Here is a 17227-nt window from a genome sequence, read left to right on the forward strand (position 1 = left end):
TCACTGTAGTTTTCAGTGGCATTTCTCTTATATTGTGTGAGTATAGCATCTTTTCAACGTATTTAAGTGAAACAGATATTTCCCTCTTGTAGAAACAGATATTTCCCTCTGTCTGTTCATGGATGCCCCCTTTTCTATAGGTTATTTGTTTTTCTCCGTATCCTTTTTTTTTTTTTTTGTATGAATTTGTAGGAATTATCTACATGTTTTAAAGAAGCCACTTGTCTCCAATAATATTGCTAATATTTATTCTTATCTGGTGAATTCTTTTTTGGATTTTGAAGATTTTCTTTTCTATGTGGAGATATTTTTTTCTTCATTTATAATAGTTAAGAAAATTATACAGTTTGAGTTGTGTTCCCTTATACAATACTAATTTCCAGGTGCATGAAACATTTAAATGTAAAAAATAATAGTAATAAAAATTACTAAAGAACAAAAAAAATCACCACAGGGAAGAATTCTTAATTTATACTCCATTGGAAATAGAATTTCCATGAATCCCATTTTTAAGAGTTCTGTACTAATTAAGGTAGGAAAGTGAGCTCATGTTACATGAAGGGCTAACATGCTGGCTTGGTGGAGAGGCTTTTAGGTAGATCAATTAGTGGGATCCCCAAAGAGAGAACAAAGCCCACTTCCCCAGAAAGGACAGTCCTAACTCAGCTGAGCCCTCCCACTACCAGAGGGAGGTTATTTCCGGCCGTCCCTCAGTAGCCAAGAAGTAAGAAGTCTATATTCTGAAGTTACATCCTCAGTACATCATCCTTATTGTCTAAAATTTCAACAACATCCATCACACATCAATCTGATTTTCTTTCTTTCTATTTTCCTTTGGTCTTTTCACTATCTAAGATGTGACCCATGTAATTTGACTTTTTACTTCCTGTCCCCCCAGTAAAAGGTAAGCTCCACGACAACAAGGATTTTGTCACCTCTGAATGTCCAGTCAGCTTAGTGTCTGACACAGAGCACACAGGAAGTATGTACTGGTTTCCACTCTCTTCAATGAACAATCGAATGAATGAATAAAAGAGCAATGTTAAGATGGGAAAGCTATTAAGTGGAATTCATTCAAACTATATCAGAACAAATAGAAGGTCTAGAATGAGCTGCCTAAATTAAGCATGATCAAGATAAAATAGAAAACAAAACACAAAAGTTGGTAATGGGTCATATAACTTTATAATAAATATATGCCTGCATACCAACATGCATACACACATGTGTACATATAAATACAAGTGTTTGATAAGTAGCCAAGAGTGAAAGTTACCCCCAAACGCAAAAGAAAACCCCCTTAAGTGTTTTTTAAAATAGGGCTTAGTAAAAATATGAAGCAATAAATCAATAAGCCAAGAGCTTAAAATTATGATCAAATGGTAGAATCTGAGCAAAAGCAAATTGTCAAGAAAAATAGCTAATAATTCAAATTAAAATTCATAAAATAAACTAGGAGCAGCAAAGAACAGAATATACAATTTTGAAAGGAATTTGAATCAACATAATATTAAAATTACTTTAAATTCACTTGACAGGTCTCCAAAGGGTTGTTAACAGCTAGCAGGTAATTTCTGCCTGAAACTGACAGACATTTAGAACCAGTTATGTTCCACTAGAGAACATAATTCCTCCATGAGAAAATATAGATGATCAATTTGCATTTGGGCCTTTTCTTCTTTTCATATTATCCCGTCATCTTAAAGAAGCTTTACGTGAAACATCCAAGATGGCCCATTTATGCATTTAAGTTAGTTGCTTTTCTTGGATAGCCAATGTAATCTTTGTTTAAATATATTTTCTTTTACTTTGATTCTTCAAATTCATCTTGAGGAAATCAGAAGCTTTATTACAGAATTCTCAAAAAGCTTCCTACTATTTAAAATGTCTTTTGCTCACTAGACACTTTAAGAACTACTAAAACCTTATATTTTATGAGACTTTTAACATAGGTTCAACCTTTGGAAAAGCAGAATGTAAATTAAAAATAGTACATTTAAAATAATTTTTTAAATAAAAATAAAGCTTCAACAACCCAAGGCATTCCGAGTCCACGAGCAATAATGTCCTTGAACATGATATTTAATTGAAACAGTGACGGGCCTGAGTCAGGCAAAGCTCCCCACCCACACTTAACTTTCATTAGTATCCCCTTGAGAGGAGCAATGCATGAACTTCACAAGATTTTTTCTTTTTTTATTTTCTTTTCGGCAGAAGGAGTAAAGGAGATGTGCCATATTATTCCACTTGGAACAGCCATAGAGTCCCAATATTAATGAGAAATTGCCTATGACTAAGAAGTCACGTGAGTTTTAAATATGCACTGGTCTTTATTTCTTAAAACGTGTTGAACACATAAATTCATAGTCTTCAAACTTTTTTGACAAATCTGCTAGATCAGAGCACAAAAATGTTCTTCTTTCTTACTTTGTTACCACAGTATCCCCAATGCTTAGAACATGGTTATGAACAAATAGGTACTTGATATACATTTATCAAATATTACCTATTATATATATATATATATATATGTAAGACCTTTGTTTTTATTATTCCAACAGATAGAAAAAGTTCTCACAAAATTGCTGGTGATTATTTCTGGTGGTAGGAGTAAAGAAAAATTTAATTTTCTTTAGATAGCAGATGGGGATTTTCACATCAATTTTAATCATCCAAAATGTAACTTGATCGTAACAATTTAATTTTAACTGAATTCCATTCTGCCTGCTAACAGAAAAATGATCTCTTCAATTCCAGGAAAACTCAGTAAATTGTTTTTTCCAAATTCATTTCAAGATTAAAACTCTTCCATTTGAAAATTAAAACTGAGCCTCCATGGTGAACCCTGTTCATATTTATCAGCCTATTGGCTGCAAACATTAGACACTGGACACTGATTCTGCCATCAGTTTCATTCATTCACCTGGACCCACGAAGCCATTGCCGCCATACCTCTCACTTGGTCATAGCTGCTCTATTCTCAAGCGTAAGGTGGGACTTGCAGATTCTGGAAAAGATCCACTGTTGCCCACTGGTTACATCGATGGAGGACAGGAACAAGACCAAGCCCTCTTGGATTCTGCCAAAACAACCTGGTGTTTCTTTCCCCACTCCACCCCATCAAAGCTATGCCTTGAAGAATGGGAGTTGCTTTTCAGAAGCTTTCAACTGTAACTAAATCCATTGCTGCTTCTTCCAATTCTCCATTCTTTTGCCAGCCATTTAACTTTTTCTCATTTGGATCTGTGAACCAAAGTCCATCATCGTTGCACAGTATTCCCAAAGACGGCAGTTGTGGTACTAGTCTCCAAAACGTGAGGCATACTGCCTAGGGGGCACTTGAGATCATCCACATTTGAACTTCCATTACTATTTATGTTTTCTTTATAAATGCATTTTTGTAGGAAATGGTCAGTGTAAATAATATATTATTACAGAATATGTATACAAGTTATAAATAAACATATACCTCCATTAATGTCGGGGCTCCAAGAATTACTAAAGTTGGACAATCCAAAATATGACACTTGTGCTTTTGGGCACAGCATTTATGTATGAAGTCCTATAGGGAAAACACAAAGCTGAGTTTCCCAAAATCAAAACATTTTCTCCAGCAAGACAAGGCCTTTTTCTTTAAGACCACTGTCTCCCCTGGATATTTGAAAAGCCTATTTTGCAACTCAAAGACTATATAATTTCATTTTTTAACTTATGTGTTTCACCAAACCTTGAATAACAATCTGGTCATAAACTGTCATTTTGCTGTAGAAAATAATTACTTCAGCAATTTTGTCTATAATGCACTTTCTAACGTATTTTGAGGTGGGGCTAATTTTCCTCTACTTAGGATTTTGAAAAAATTCAATGATCAGAGGAGTTATAAAAATATGGCAATGAACAACATTTACCTATATTTACCTAGTTATTTAGCATTATTGGCTTTGCCAAATTTGTATTCTCTCTCTCTCTCTCTCTCTCTCTCTCTCTCTCTCTCTCTCTCTCATTCACAATTTGAAAAATTTAGGAACATATTGCAGGCATCATGTCATTTCACGAATAAGTATTTCAAGATGTGTCTACAAACAAAGATATCTTTTTACATGAGCAAAATACAATCATCAAGTGCAAGGAATTGAACATGATACATTATCCAAACTTCCCCAATTTTCTCAGCAATGTCCTTGATAAATGCCACATGCCATCCTAGGATTGAACTGTCACCTACTGCACACAGTTTGCATTTAGTTACCACTTTTCAATCTTACAGTGAACCCCAATTGGTATCAAAAATCACTAATTTCGTAAAAGTATCCGTAACAAACTAAGTAAAGAAAAATTCAAGATTACTTTGCAATTGTTTTCATGCTTAGAATATAGCTCACTAAGAGGATCATGTTTTGCCTTCTTGATCCAAATCAATTTGATATACATCCAAGTGGTGACTGAGAGACCCTCATGTTCCCCTCAGCTTCACTAAATCTACAGGGGTTTCTTCCTCATTCTAGGTCTGGCCTCCCTTTCCTTAATACTTAACTTTAGAAAAGTTGTAGCTGTAAATTTTCTCTCTTTCCCTTTGAGATATAATCTTCTACAGCCCAGAAATGTCTTGCTCAAGGACAGTCTTTCTCAAAAGGATGACCTGCGCCCATCCCATTGAAATGTAATCATCGAGGAAGATAGGGGTCCTACCCCCAGTTTCTGTGGGAGGGGTCAAGCTCCCCAAATAGTAAAAGGACCCGCTGTTAAGAAGATACAAGAAAAAAGTTTGCCCTCTTGTACTTTTCCTTTGGGAGAGCTAATGAGCTAACACAGACAGCCTATGATCCTTGTTACATTTAATACTTGACAGTCTGAATTCTCTATTTATCCTGACAGGAGGATTATAACCCCTGCTTTCTTATTCCAAGTTTTATTTTCATTTTTTGATCCCTTATTTTTTTACGTTTCTGACGCCCTTCATTTTAGGGTTGTCTCTTGTATATATAGCATTTCAGAGGTTGTGTTTAATAGGTTAATTTGAAATTTGTTTTTTTAATACTTGAAAGATGCCCATCAGCATTTATTTATATAACTACTTGATTATTCTTGCTCTACCAAAATATGTTTCATTCATGTGATTTTTTTTTCCTCCATGCAAACTGTAATGTACTTAGTTTACTGCTTTCTTTTGATTCTTTAGGGGTTCTTATACTTCTTCATTCTAGTGGTTTTGATATGCATACTGATATAGTTACAATGCTTTCAATCCCTTCTACCTGGTTTAGGCATCTAATGCTGGGTTTCAGTTTCGTGTGATTTATTTGACGCCCAGTTACTAAGAATGTGAAAATGAGTAAGTTTATATTAATTTTCGTTTTTGTTTACAGTACTCATCAGTTTTTTACATTGCAATATTTCTATGTTGTAACATTGTTTTTCTACATATTCAAGCACATTTGTTTTAGTATGAGACGTACAGTTACACACACACACACTCAACTCTGACAAGTTCGCGAACTTGTTGCAGCGATGTTGCTAACCTTTTTTGATATCAGAGGGATTATTCATTATGAATTTGTACCAACTGGACAGTTAACCAAGTTTACTATCTAGCAGTGCTGAAAAGGCTGCATGAAAAAGTTAGACAAAGACGACCTGAACTTTTCACCAACAATTCACAGTTCTCGCATCACGACAACACACCAGCTCACATGGCACTGTCTGTGAGGGAGTTTTTGGCAGGTAAACAAATAACTGTATTGGAACACCCCCCACGCAAACACTCATCTGATCTGGCCCCCAATGACTCCTTTCTCTACCAGAAGATAAAGTAAATATTGAAAGGAAGACATTTTGATGACATTCAGGACATCAAGGGTAATACGATGACAGCTCTGATGGCCATTCCAGAAAAAGTTCCACAATTGCTTTGAAGGGAGAACTAGGCACTGGCATCAGTGCATAGCTTCCCAAGGGGAGTGCTTCAAAGGTGACCATAGTGATATTCAGTAATGGGGTATGTAGCAATTTTTCTAGGATGAGTTCCCAAACTTAATTGTCTAACCTTGTATTCAATTCCCTACATAACTTCTGGAAATTTTTCTCCTTTAATTCTTGATTGGATAAATCGATTTCCTAGTGGGTTCTGTGGTATTTTTCAGGAACACGTATTCCCCAATTTTGACATATTAAAAACTTTTCTGGCCTTGAATTTTGAATTACAACATGGCTAGATATAAAATCTCTCTTCACACTTCCTTTCCTTTATTTTGTTGAAAATGCTGAAGTCTCTCTGATTTGTTGATTTCATTAAAGTCCAATGCCAACTAGATTTCCTTTTTATTGTAGCTGACTTGGTCTTTTCGCCTAAGGCCTTGAGTATTCTCATTTATTATTAACATCACCATTCTATCAGAATATGTACTGATTTTGAAAGCTCTAGGTCAATTTTTCTAGGTACATGGTAACCCTGTATAAAATGAATTCATGTCTTCTTTTATGTTCAGAAATAATTTTGGATTGCAGTATTAAATATTTTTATGCAAAGGTTATTTTCTCTTAAAAATTCCATTAAAAGTATAATGGGATTTTGTCCTTTCTTCTAAATAAATCATTTCAGATTCATTTTAAATGTTTAAAAATGTTTGTTTCCTATGTTATTTTTTCTAATTATTTATTATACTTTTGGTGAAATCTAGTTTCCCATTGGTAGTTTTGTTTTTAAGTCTAAAATAATATATTTTTTCTTTTTCTCCAATTTTCTTCAATTATTAAAGTAATTTTTGTTCAATTATTTTCTTGGTTTGTTTACTTCTCATTTAATGTCTCCCTGATTGCTTGTTTCGATTTTGTTCATTTATTTTCTGAGTTATTTAACATTTCTAAATAAAGAATTATATCACATTCATAATTGCTTATTTAAAGATATTTAATTCTGGTTCAGACAGTGTGTTCAAGCTTTCTTCTTTGTGATTGGTGTTGGTGGAGAATTTTTGTGATTACATGTGTTTTAATTCTCATATCCTGTTGGCTTCTTATTGTAGATATCTTGCACTGTTTTCTATTTGCTTTGTAATATCTTATTTTCCTAGATCAGACAAAATGGCTCTGTGTAGATGGAGTGATGGTCTGGGATGGGGGCTGGGAGTTACCTGCAAGCTGCAGGACCATTAAGAGTAGCCATTAGTCCTTAGGTTAAAATTATTGAAAAGGTTTATGTGATACAATATGTCCCATACATCATTTTACTTAACTGTAAAATATGCAAAACAGAGAAAAGAGCACACACCCAAATACTACTTTCATCAGAAGCTTATAAAAAATATCAGGTGTAAGTTCTAGACTGACCACCCCCTACACACACACACACACACACACACACACACACACACACACACATACACACACACGCACGCACCACCAGAGGGAGAATCCTTGGTCACAAGAGGTGGTTCATCCTCATAATACAGCCACCAATCTATCCATTAACTCTTATTAGCAATTCTTGTATCTAGCAATTCTTGTATCTTGTATCTAGAAACCATAACTTGGTACCACATGAACCAGTTAACATAACTGAGCCGTCTTAACTAAATACATTCAGCAGGCAGCATTGCAAAAAGGTAAACCTAGAGTCATGTATGTGCTCTGCCACAAATTCAGTGCAGGATTCAGGTAGTCAGCATTTTCCTAGTGAAACATATTACTCTATAATCCACTTATAGTGGTAGGGGTCTCGTGAGTTTAAATTAATTACTGAGAATGCCAAATTATTGAAATTATTTCAAGATATTATATAGCAGTCCTTATATTCCTCTGTTTTACTGCAACATTAAAAATGGGCATGCATCCCCTCCATAATTTAAATTCATTTTAACAAAAAATAACATTCTCAATATAGATGGTTATAAATCTGACACAATGTAATAATCTTATGTAAGTAACGTAACTCTTTGATATCTTCTTTAAGCTTCATGAGTCTGATCAGATTGTTTTTAAGTTTCCCTCCAGAATTTTAGTTACATTACTTTTTAATATTTGACTGTAGTCAGAGAAGGCGTATTACAAACATTTAACACAGTCCTTTTAATTCTAGAAAAGCAAATTGCTGTGTCGCTAAACTCTGTGAGAACAAAGATTTGCATCTCTGGCATTTCCCGTTGAATCCTGGTTTTGCCAGACAAGTGACTGACACGCAAACTTTGTTCACTGAACATCATTTTGAATGGGAAATATTTGAATCTAATCACAGGATATATAGTCAAAATTGATTTCTCTTTTTTACCTATTGAAAAGACAAGACTCTGGATCTTGCCTATATCAACATACAAAATCTTGCCTTAATAACTATGTTAGTTTTATAATATCATTAGATGATAGCCGGAAAGAAGCTTAACAACACAGCTGCATTTAGCTGTGTTGTTAAGCTTCTGTGGGGATTGTAACTAGTTTGGCCAGATAATAGTCATGTAAGTGATATCTAACCCTTGAATCTAGGTAATCTCCCCACCAGCAATTAAGAGTACCGTATCAGAAAGAACAAATTAATAGAAGAGTAAATATAGACATGAATAGATGTCGGTAGTTCTGCCTATAAAACAGCATTTCTATCACCTAAAAGTTACACAATAAATAAAGAAGCACAACGTGGATTACAAAAGATCTGAGTGAATCACTGGAGGAAAAAAAGTCTAAATTGCCATTCCTAAGGTTAACATTCCTGAGGATCCAGCAGATTAGGAATCAAAATTCAGCTGAAAATTATACAAAAACTAAAATGAAGTCCTATGACCTTACTGGTATCAGGGGGCTGCTGAAAATGTTGTAGAAACAAGGCACCTGTTACAGGATTGTCCCGGACAGGGGAAAATAATGTCTCCCAAGCACGCCATGTACTATGATCTTCGTTATGGCTTTGATGACTTACACTTGGTGACCCATTCAGTTAGATACCTTTAGCAGCCAAGAAAAGTGATAGCTCCTGAGAACATCTACTGAAGCCAAGAAAGTCACTCCTTTTTCAGAGCAAGTTGAAACACTCTCACACACAGGAACTCGACCTTGTAATGCCCGTTCATGAATTGTCAGGTTTAAGGGAGTAGCTTTTGTTACACTGAGTAAGCTTCGCATGCAGAAGAAAACTATGAAAATCTCCTGTTAAGCTGCTGGAGGAAAGGAGTGTGCATTACAAGATGCGAAATTTAATAATAAACTCAATTATTCTTTTCTGTATTTTTTGGCCTGGTAATTATTAAGGACTGGAAAAATTTTTTTTAATCACTAAATATACATTAGGTGTCAGTTTAGTACATAAGCTATCAAGAAACTGAAAATGAGGAAGTAAAATCCACAGAACATACCTGATTTTATTTTTGGTGTTTGCCCTTTTGTCTTTCTTAAAACATTTGTAATTAGGAAACTTTCACGCCGTGTAAAATCACCTGTCTTTTATGGGGGCATCTTGTTTCGGGAGCATTGCCAAGATGCCCACTTACCCTCCAGCCCTTTCTCTCTGTCATACTGTCTCCCACCACTTGGTCCACTGTGCTGTGGTTACAGTAGGGGTCACAGGGGACACAAAGCCCTAGATAAATGCTACTACTCGTCACAAGTCTAAGCAAATGTGTAGCTGTCATGGGAGACAGGCCCTGCATCCCTCCATTGCCTAGTGATAACTGCCTTGGAATAATCATGAGCCATTGGGTTCACAGGAAGGGAAGGAAACAGGAAGGAGAGACAACTCTAAGGCTGTATACCAAAGTTGTAACACGTGGAGAGAAACGGAGTGGGAAGTCAGGAAGCTGCTGTCTGACATAAGGGTTAAGGGGGCTGTTTCTGGAGTCAGACTGCCCAGGACTGGAACCACATTCTCGTGCTTACATGTTGCGTTGTCTTAAGAAACTTACTTACTCCTCTGAGACTCAGTTTACTCCTCTATAGAAGGGGAATGTTGATAGCACCAAAATCATGATGATCACAGCGTTCTGGCGATGATTAAATTACACAAAGCATTAAAATTAATCAAAGCCAAATCTGGCATGTACCCAGTGATCAATAAATCTTATGGATCCCTAATTATGATGACACTGGCCCAAGGGGAAACGTTCTCAGGTCTGGCACATCGGCAGCTGTACCCAGCCCTCACAGTAAGTAGCATCTACCTCTCATTTGAGTGTATTTCACCTCACAACGGAGGTTGTCACGTCCTGCAATCTGTTTAGAAAAATGACTTTCCAAACCCCAGTTGTTTAATCTAGGCCTACTCTGCATGCAGTTGTGTCAGGATGGCCTAGGTATGTTGCTCTAGGAATCCAGCTCAGGTTTTGACAATACAAGCTTGGTACGTCTTTGGGGTCTCCAGCCAGGGTGACAGACCTTTTCCTCACTTCAGTTCCACCAAGCTGGCGGAGTCAGTGCTTCACCTTAGTGCATAGATTGGGGATAATCTCCGCCCTCACCATGCCTGCCCCTCTATGTTTTGAAATCTGCTCCCTCTTCCCCTAAGTGAACCCACATTATTCAGATATATCCCTCTCTGGATAGTTCTCTCCTACACACCACACTGGGTTAAAAATAGCCCGGTGGAAAGGAGCCGACTTAGAGACATGCCCTCCTGTCCCCAGAGTCTGCCTGGGGTGCATGTGGAAGCCTCAAGCATTGGTAAGAGGATTGTGTTTTCTTTCTTCCAGCTTCAAACTTTTCTCTAAGTAGCATAAGAGAAAAATCACAAATTTATCTAATGTCTTTAAATAAACTGTAAAAAATAATACAAGCATAATGATCCAGTCATATAAGATTTCTTAGATTTATTTCCTTTTGTGACCCCATTATCTACTCTTAATAGCCTGGTGAGGAAAGCAGAGTTTTATTATCACTATTTTAGCTCTGGAGTGTTAAATGCATTTCCCAATGTTATAGATACTCAACTCTGGCAGGAATTATTTGCTCATATGAATATAATCTTTTCATTTAGAGGTATTAACCTAATTACTAATAAATTATGTATACATGCAAATACATATTCATCTTTATATTATGAATATAAAGTCTAACAATAATATATCAATATAAACAGCAAATAATCTCCTATTTGGTTTCAGGTTCCCTCTGATAACTAAAACATTGGTATTTATCATTTTTTATGGTGCATTTTTGTAGACTTACTTTTATTCCTATATATTATGTTGAATTATGAGAATTGTCATTTGTAATTGTCCTCAGCCTACATAAGCAGCGATTTATTCTGAGTCAAACTAATAGTAATATCAAGATTATACAGAACATCCAAAAATTGGACATCTTAGCATAAAAAATAATCTCATTTACATGAGAATGTCCAGGAGGAGGGCGATGGACAGAAAAAGCAATTTTCTCATTATCTTTTCTAACTCCCCTCCCTGCCAACCCCAACCCTGTGTATTATGTATGGATCAATTTTAAATTTTAGGGATAGCATCTACCCCTCAATATATAATTACTAAAGGGCTAAATTTGTTCCATTACAAAACACTCACCAAAGAATTAAATGAGGCACAGTATATGCTAATTTGCTTTTTTGAAAATGAAAAACTATTAATATCTTTGGCCTCTTTGGAAATTCTGTGAAATATAATTCCTGGACTGAAGGGTCAATTTCTTCAAGGAAAAATAATCAAATGCTAAAACTAGATATGTGCTCTCAATAGTTTTGTATAGTGTCCAGCGGGTCACTGTTGTTATGACTTACATTTTTTAAAAGGGGGGGATATTGATAAAAGGCTACATGATGACCAAACTAGGTCTGGATGTAGGTAAACTTTAGGAAAAACACTTCTGACGGTTGTGGCCAGCTGTGCAGACCATGGAAGAAGTGCACACTCCTGAAGCCAGTGTATGGAAAAAAATTGAGACCCAATAGAAAAGAGCAGAAAAATTAGCAACGTGACTTCAAAATGTGTCTAGAAAATACAAGCCCCAAGACATGAAGTTCGATCCTTTGTAGTTGTTAAGTACTGACTGCAGAAAAGGATTGAAGTCAATGAGATTAGGTTGCAATCGTAATGGAAACAATGAGCAAAAATGGGGAGGGTGAATCCAGAAAAACAGCAAATAGAAAAGACTGTCATTAGGTTTCCCATTGCCCTCATTTTTTCATTCCATAAATGCCGTTTGCAGCTAGTCCTCAACTTGCTAAATGAACTCTATCTAGAAACTAGAGACTCTGTCATTCCCAGATGAGGAACCCACATTTCTTTGTTAGGGAGGAGAGAAGAGAAATGGGCGGAGCATTTAATGTACATGAACAGAGGGCAGTGCTATTCATTCATTGAATTTAGGATGCCATATATTTTACACCATTATTTTATGTAGCATTAAGAAGAAAAAAATATGTGACAAACTATGACACGTTTCCTCGTAATTTAGAGTTTTAATTTTGTTCTTATCAAAAGAGCTCCTTTATAATTATTTGGACAAAGATGTTTATCATTTCTATCTTTTAGTCACAAAAATTAAAATATTAACAAAATAAATTGGAGGTTGTTTGGCCAAAACAACGTCAATTGAAGATATTCCTCCTACAATAAATATTTGTTACTAAAATATATTTGTCCACTGCTCTATTTTTGTGCCATTTTCTATACATAGTGACTATTCTTTAGCATCAACTCATAGTGTCATCTTTTGACTATATTTCAAAAGGCAATTAAACTCACTGCATGTAGCTGCACCTGAATAGATGGCAACATGAACAGCCAAGACCAAGTTTATTATCGCACAGAAGCTCTGACAACCATAAAATAATAGTAACCTGACTATTAACAGCAGTAAGTATCCACAATCACTTAAAAAAACAACAACCCAAGAACATAAATGTTAATACTGTAGAAAAAAGTTCCTTAGAATAGGTTGAAAAAATAAAACGGGAATAATAATGATAACCTCAAAATATACATGTACGAGGTCTGACACTTATGTTTGCAAACTCATTCTAAGAAAAGCGCTACATACCTCATTGCTGAATATCACTATGGTCACCTTCGAAGCACTCCCCTTGGGAAGCTATGCACTGATGCCAGCGCCTAGTTCACACTTCAAAGCAATTTTGAAACTCTTTCTAAAATGCCCATCAGAGCTGCCTTACTACCCTTGATATCCTGATTGTCATCAAAATGTCTTCCTTTCAATATTTCTTTTCTCTTTAGGTAAAGAAAGAATTCACTGGGGGGCCAGATCAGGTGAGTAGGGAGGGTGTTCCAATACAGTTATTTATTTACTGGCTAAAACCCCGTTCACAGACAGTGCTGTGTGAGCTGGTGTATTGTCGTGATGCAAGAACTATGAATTGTTGGCAAAAAGTTCTTGTTGTCTAATTTTGTCATGCAACCTTTTCAGCACTTCCAAATAGTGAACTTGGTTAACTATTTGTCTAATTGGTACAAACTCATAATAAATAATTCCTCTGATATCAAAAAAATTAGCAACATCGTTTTGACTCTCGATTTGGACTGAGAGAACATTTTTTGGTTGTGGAGAATTGGTTGACTTCCATTGTGCACTTTGATGCTTTGTTTCAGGGTTGTATTGGTACACCCATGCTTCATCACCATTGATAACACAGCCTAAAACATCATCTTGCCTCTCCAAAAGGTCTTCACAAACTTGGACTCTCCTTTACTTTTGTTCATCAGTGAGCTCCTTCGGTACCATTTCTGCACACATCTTTCTCATGCGAAGATTTTCAGTTAAGATTTTCCCGACTGTTTCTCTATCAATGTTTACTTGGTCTCCTGTGCTTCCCACAGTCAGCCAATGATTTTGACACACAATTTGACGAATTTTTGCAATGTTTTCATCAGTTCTGTTCGTTAACTGACCGCCATGACCTCTCTTCATCGGTGATGCATTCTTTCCCTTCAGAAAAATGTTTAATCCATTTGTACACTGCCGTCTTCCTCATGGCATTATCTCCATAAACTTGGAATAACATGTCCCTGATTTCACTTCTACTCTTTCCAAGTTTAACAAGAAATTTAATGTTTGTTCATTGCTCTAATTCAAGCTCAGATATTCTCGCGACGGCACTCAAAAACATGCAACAATATGAACGCCACTCAGCAAGACACCCCCACATGTTGACACGAACACAACTCTGAAACTTGATATGCCAAGCTTATGAAACCTTACTGAGCTGTTTGTACAGTACTACCAACATAAGCGCGTGGTGGCAAGTCCATGAACTTAATTGTCAACCGCGTATAGAGCATTGAATAATTCAGGAACTCTGAGAGATCTTTGATTTTGCATGATTGTCATGAACTACTGTTGTTTTCATGCTCTTTCTCATACAAAATAGCATTTTTTGCTACTCCCAACAAAATGACTAACAATGTCAAGTGGTGCTGAGTATACAGAGCAATAAACTCTCCCTCATCCACCTAGTCGGGGTGAAAAAGAGTAACAGTAACTTTCACATGGTCTGGGGGTTTCTAATACAGTGAAACATACTCCTTCTCTATGACCTAGCCATTCCCCCCTAAAGACAAGCGTTATCTATCACACAAAGACTTGTACCCATAGTGACAGTGTCATTATCAACCCAAACTAGATGACTCTTACATCCATCAAGAGGTAAATGGAATATTTACACAAGAATGGTTCAAAAACAGACAAACCTAATAACACATGGAAGTCAGAATGTCAAAATAGCAGTACTTTTGGCGTGTGTGTGTGTGTGTGTGTGTGTGTGTGTGTGTGTGTGTGTGTGTGTGTTCTATGCATTGGGAAAGTGCATGAGGGATTCTTATGTGACCGGGGATATGTTTTATATCTTAATCTGGCTAGTAGTTAAAGCTGTGTACACATACAAAATCACTTCAAATTAGCATACAGAATATACTCTATTGCATGTATGTTATCCCTCAATGACAAAATATAAAAAATAATATACTCAAATTGTCTAAAATGGTTTATTTCATGACACAATTTAACACACTTCATTTTGTTACAGTTGCTGAATACATTCAATTCATTTACCATCGAAAGTCACTCTCTGAATAGGCCTCGTGCAGTATAGGTCATTCACTCTTTAGTGGACACATGCTTTCCCTCTGCAGCAAGTTGATATCAACAAATTAGCTATTGCTTTAGGGTCAACGAATAAGCAAATGTAGTTTGAGCATGGGCCTGGATGCAGGATTTGGGGTGTTAGAAGAGACAAACCAGAAGAAATGAAAGAACTATAGAAATAAACCTAGGAAGTTGTCCATTTAAAATGTATGTTACTATGTGGCACTAGCAGTAGAAAAAGAGATATTTCTCCACCTCATACTATTCACTTTGGAGAATTCAGTCTCTTACTATGAATATACTGCTTTAGATATATTTTTAGTAAAACAGGTTTTGTGGGATGATATGAAAACATAAGCAGAAAATATGGAAAATCTGGTTAACTGCATTTTATGAGAAAATTTGTTATGGATTGCACCCCTTCCTCCCAAAACATTGCCTTATAGGGACCTTTTCAAAAATATCATGTAAATTAGGGACAACCTGTACTGTGTTTGAATTTGGTTATTTCAAAGTAAATGTTAGTGTTCACAAGGAAATTTTGTCTGCATGTATTATGCTGGTTGCAATGTTTGCAGTTCGGAATTTCATGTTGTTCTCCTTAGAAACATGTGTAAAAGGCAAAACCTATCTGGAGAATAATCAGGGAACATATAAAATTTTGAAATGTGGATATGATTTGATTTCACAATATCATTTTTGGAGTATCTTCCTCAGGGCAAGTAATTTTAAGGCTATGTAATGCAACTTAATTTAAAAAGAGAAAAATTAAAAACAACCTAAGCATTCAAGAGCTCGGAGCTGGTTGGGAATTTAGTGTTTCCATCCAAAGGAATACTTAGTAGCCACTCAAATTATAAGATAGACAGATGTATGTGTTCTGACAGCGAAAATTGCCCTTTCTTAAGGGAAAAATTTTAAAGCTAAAGAATACGTAGAATGATATCATATGTGTTATACACATAATTACCAAAGTGTGACAGTTGTACATCAAATGACAGCTTTTATCAGGGGAAATCAGAAAACCTTCTAATGCATTTTAAAACGTTTACATTAAGCAAAACTTGTATACACTCAGCAAAAGCACAGATTACAATTTTGTTTCCAAAACTGAAAGAACAGGAATTAAAATGTAAATCTCATATTCTGGTCCAATCTTAAAAAGTATACCTTGTCAATAGTCCCCAATTTACCACTTACTAAATTAACAATGAAAAAGGTCCTGCTATGCCATTTTTCCAATTTTCTCATGAAAGGATATAATTTCCGCTTAAACGATGGAGAAATATTTAAAGCATCTTTGTAAAAATGTATTAATTGTGAGAACAATCACATACTTTACATAATTCTCTTTCTCAAATAATTCTATATTCAATTAGCAAGCACGGGGGAAGATCAATGAAGATGAAAAGTGAATTTACAATTGGCCACATTAATTAAGAAATTAATTACTATGTAAACAGGCTTCCATGGCTCTATCTCTTGAGTACGTATTTCAATCATCACATAAATCTCTTACTTAAGAATTATATATTCTATTTTCTGGCACCCATCTAGGGTATTCATTGTGTCCTAAACATTTGCTGTTTATCTCTTTATATTGCAACATTACATATATAATTAAAGGAAGTGACTTTCTGTTGAAATTGAATACTATACTTACATGTCTAGTCTTAGCAAAAAATCACCTACACACTGAAGAGAAAGAGGTTTTAACTTATGTTACCCATTGTTCATTTTTCAGCACCTACTGAGACCCCAATTACTAGGGTTAGCCATTCAGGTTTATATGTCACAATCTCTGACATCAAGGGGACTCAGGAAGCCAAGCAATTATAACCTAGAACGAAGCATCTTCTAATGTCAGAGAGCAGGGTACAATGGAATACTTGGGAAACTCCCCAGAAATGGTTGGGTTGGAGGAATGAGCGAGTCCCAGAAATCACTTACTAAGGACATTCAAACTACTTAAAATACAACCTCATTTATAATCACGCTCATGATCATTCAAATACAAATAAGATGTCACTTCAGTTTATAACAAAACTTAAAAAAAATAAGAATTCCCTATAATATGCATATCAGTGCATGCAGTCACACAAAGCAGGGTAGTAGACTTTAGAGTAGGGACAAAGCTAAAACCATATCCATTTGATCCCATCAACAAACCAGAAAAGGCGATCAAGAGAGGACTTGGAATGAT

The sequence above is a fragment of the Rhinolophus hipposideros genome, assembly GCF_964194185.1.
Source record: "Rhinolophus hipposideros genome assembly, chromosome: 7".
NCBI classification, from domain to species: Eukaryota; Metazoa; Chordata; class Mammalia; order Chiroptera; family Rhinolophidae; genus Rhinolophus; species Rhinolophus hipposideros.